The sequence below is a fragment of the Berghia stephanieae genome, unplaced genomic scaffold (assembly GCF_034508935.2).
Source record: "Berghia stephanieae isolate SIO BIC M18660-M18661 unplaced genomic scaffold, UCSD_Bste_1.3 scaffold3222, whole genome shotgun sequence".
In the NCBI taxonomy this organism is placed as follows: domain Eukaryota; kingdom Metazoa; phylum Mollusca; class Gastropoda; order Nudibranchia; family Aeolidiidae; genus Berghia; species Berghia stephanieae.
In genome coordinates this window covers 1-4,136 of record NW_027624426.1, presented here as the reverse complement: position 1 = coordinate 4,136, position 4,136 = coordinate 1, and the positions used below count along the sequence as shown (strand labels likewise).

The following is a 4,136-nucleotide window of genomic DNA, read 5'->3' as shown; positions in this document are numbered from 1 at the left end:
TTCCCAAATTGGGAGAGCACCCTTTGTTTCACAACAAAGGGACTAGGTTTAATCAAGAAAGCAGTAAAAGAAATTTTTTTTGACCCCCCAACCATCTAGCAGTGATTGGGTAGCTGGATCTTTTTAAATCTGGTGGGAAAAAACCCTTTTTAGATAGAATAGCATCCTTTCCAAGGGGAGCAAAACAAGTTTCACACTATAAAACCGGATAAAAACCCTAGCTCTAAAGTGTCAAAATGGTTTTGAAAGGGGGTACAAAAATGTTTAAAACAAGGCCCCTTTAAATTTCGTTCAGTTGTCTAACCTATTAATATTAACACGAAGGGGAGGCCAAATAAAACTTTGTAAAAATTGTTTAATCTTTTTAAAGTCAAGGAGTATCAATAACTGTATAGCTGGGAGAATATGACTCATTATCATAACTGACCACATAAACAATGTAATGGCACATTCTTACACATTCAAGTTTAAGTAAAATTTAATGCAATTATCTTTTTAACTTTATTTCAAATTATTAATATTATTGCACATAGGTAATATTAAACAGTGGCATCAGTCATGAAATTCTCATGCAAGACTTGTAATCAACATTCCACCATGTCGTTTATAAATATAATAAATAGTAATCCAATCTGCATAGTCTCCACAATCTGTTTATTAACTCTCTCAGTCTCTCTTTCTTTTTCTTCCCATACCCCCTTCAATCACAATATGAGATCATACTGGAAACATCTCTTTCTCTCTCTCTCTCTTTTTTCTTCCCATACGCCCTTCAATCACAATAGAGGTCATACTGGAAACATCTCTCTCTCTCTCTTCCCATACCCCCTCTCCCTGGTCCATAACAATATGAGATCATACTGGAAACATCTGTAGAACACAATGGCAGAACGTCACCATATACCGCTCCCAAACTTTGGCAAGTTTTGCATTTGACCTGAAATTAATATTTATTCATTTAAATAAACCAACTTAATATCATATAGAAATTGTAAACATTTGTTGTACAAGTGTAAATCAGTTTTTTTCTTTTATTTTTTATTAAACATTACAAAAGAGTTTGTTTTATTTAAAAAAGGAAACAAAAATCTATTACATTTTTCTGTTATAATACAGACAATTCCATTGTTCGATGGAAAGTAGAGTTTTTATAAAAATGTATGTCGTTATGTTGAGTTATTATTACTAATGATGTACACTGCAGTCCGCTGGAAAGAAAAAAAAAAGGTGAAGAGACCAGAAAAAAAAGTTTATCTTATCCAAAACTCAGGGGGAACAACTATTCAGTAAAACAAATATTTTAATGTATCTGTTATTCCCTTTTCATAATTATATCCCAAAAAGACAGCCCAGCTTGGCTTAAACTAAGAGTGACTTTTATTTTGACTATTATTTGTCGTTAGAGACATCTTTTACAATGCAACATGCATATGATGATCTAAACGCTTGGAAAGGCAAAGTGAGAATTGAAAAAAAAAAAAAGAACTGAGATTGCTATCGTCCCCTAGTCAAAGCGACCTGTGCCAGTCATATTCTGATTACCGATTGGCGAGCCCAACTAGCCTTTTGAGGGTTTAAGTGTGTGTGGGTGTGTAAAGAGGGGGGGGGGGGGTGGTAGGCAACTACAAAACGCCCATTTCGCAGTGGAGATGAACATGGCATGAATGAGACAATGGGGAGGTAAGTGCAGGGAGATAGACAAAGGCTTGACCCCATACCCATGTTCAAGTACATTTGTATGTGTGTCCGTCACTACACACTCGAATAATAGAGCCGGTATTGTTTCTCAATTGTGGCATGTGAATGTATTACTAAAAGATGGGAGATTGAGGTAAGGGGTGGGTGGGAAGAGGGGTGATTGACAGACTCCCTGACTATCCCAGTCATGCAAATCCATATTGATGAGTTTATCTTATCCAGACTAGCTCACCAACAGAGTTTATCTTACAATATTTTAAATACCTAATGGTTTAGAGCAGTAAAATCAGGACCAGCCTCAAAGTTTATTTTAAGCGAGAATTTATCTTAACCCAGTTTATCTTAAGTGGACTGTAGTGAATTGGTGGAAAAAAATCAGAACTTTGGTACCATGTTGCTATGGAGAAGATTTTGTTATAATGGATTTTGTTATATGCGGAGCGTTTTATTTTATAACTATAACTGATAGATAGATTGTTATGATAGCTGATTCTAGTTAGAACTTGATTTCCACTCATGGTGACATTTAAAGCACTTTGTAAAGTGTTTTGAGGCATGTTAGTGGATAGTGCTCTATATAAATGCTCTATAGTTTTTTAAAGTTAAAAAAAAAAAAATAACAAACAACATTGTGACGTCAGCTGCCATCAACTAACACTCTGGGAAAGTAAGCTTAAAAGTTACAAATATCCTAATTTGGAGGATTACCTGTGCGGCTATGTGGTCTATTGGTATGACACTCGCTTTCGGATCGGAAGGTCCTGAGTTTCAGCCTCACTCGGAGCATAGTTGAGTCCTTGGAAAAGGCTCTTTACTCGCATTCCTCACCGTACTCAGGTGTAAAATGAGTACCTGGCCATTAACAGCATTGTCTCTGTCGAAAAAATTGTAATATAGCTAACAGGCGTCATGTCTCGTTCTACATGTTACATGTTGCTGTTGGTCAGGGACCCCTGTAAAGCGCTTTGAGCACGTTTAGTGGATATTGCGCTATATAAAAGCTCATTACCTGAATATATCCACCTGAAGGGCAGTGTCTTTGAAGGCAGTAAGGAAAACGCTGACTTCAGATTTTGTCCACATCCATTGAATCCATTGTTCTATTAACTGGTAATTGAAGGACACAAAAATGGTTATAGTCCACAGGAATCATATAAATATAAAACTCTTTTTAAACAGGCAAAGAAGGAAAAGGATTAGAATTAGATTCCAGGGCAATCTATCTGTGTTGACTTGGATCACCTACAAGTCACACAAGCACATGATCCCACAAAAAAGGAGATATAAATAATAATAATAATAATAATAATAATAATGATGATGATGATGATAATAATAAATAACATCATCATCATCACAAATCGAACAATATGACAATAATACCCAGAAGTCAAACATATGTTAAAGAGAGTTAATTTATAGCAAAAAAATACAGGATTTACCTTTTCTCTCCAAACAAAATGTGATTGAGAGGATATGAACTGCACTTAAACCAGAGCACCAAGGCACTATCCCTACTAATACTAATCCCAATTTTTCCCAGGGCAAGAAAATTATTCCCTATTAGCCACTTTGGGGTGCTGCACTGCTGCTGATGCCAGGGTTATATCTTTTTTCAAGACAGACAAATTTCTTTTATCGACCCTGAAGCCAATTCTCTCCTAAAGACCCTACGAATTAATAAAGGGAATTTATATCATTTATTAAACAAACCGGCCTATCAGGGATTAGAACAACAAGAAGTCACAATTTACCTTCTCATAAATATCAATAAATATATCCCTTGACTCTCTACTGTGATTCAGCCATATGCAATGTTGATTATTGTTTTTGAGACAGCCTGTATGAGATAAATAAAATGAGGTTTTTAATGTTCACTGAATCAAAATATTCAATCATAAAAATAAAAAAATAATGACCTGAAAATAATCAGAGAAGCATAATTACATACAACTATATAAGTGAATTTCAATATCAAATCAGTTACGTTCATCTTTCAAACAGACATGATATTTTTTTTGTTTGTTTGTTGCTTTAGGTCTCTTCCAACACAATTGAGGTTATATGAGAGACCGTTCTGAAACAAAAAAACAAGCATCCAACAAAAATAGTACAATGTAAATCAAAATCATAAACTAAATTATAAATAACCAAGAACAAACACGCAGAAGATTTACAGAAAAAAAAAATATCCCCTGTCAAAAATACAATCACAAACCAAAGAAGCAGGATAGGCTAGTAAAGAGAAGAAGAAACGACATCACTATCGGATCGTACACCCATGCGAACATCATAGGTATATGATTCAAGGGTGATGCTCCCATCCAACCACCCGCAAACAGACATGATAAAATATAAAGAACATTCACTATAGCCTAGGCAATTACTGTTTAATCTGTAATTGTGATTTGCATATGCCTTTAATAAAGAAAATTTAC

General features: G+C 34.8%; 1 long non-coding RNA gene across 1 annotated transcript; it reads right to left on the bottom strand.

Moving 5' to 3' along the window:
* Nucleotides 1–842: 842 nt before the first annotated feature.
* Nucleotides 843–3,502, bottom strand: LOC144961596 (uncharacterized). The gene is made up of 3 exons (XR_013643219.1): nucleotides 3,453–3,502; nucleotides 2,708–2,805; nucleotides 843–937 (listed from the first exon to the last, which is right to left on the bottom strand). It is a non-coding gene; the product is annotated as an uncharacterized LOC144961596 (long non-coding RNA).
* Between the last annotated feature and the right edge of the window lie 634 nt (nucleotides 3,503–4,136).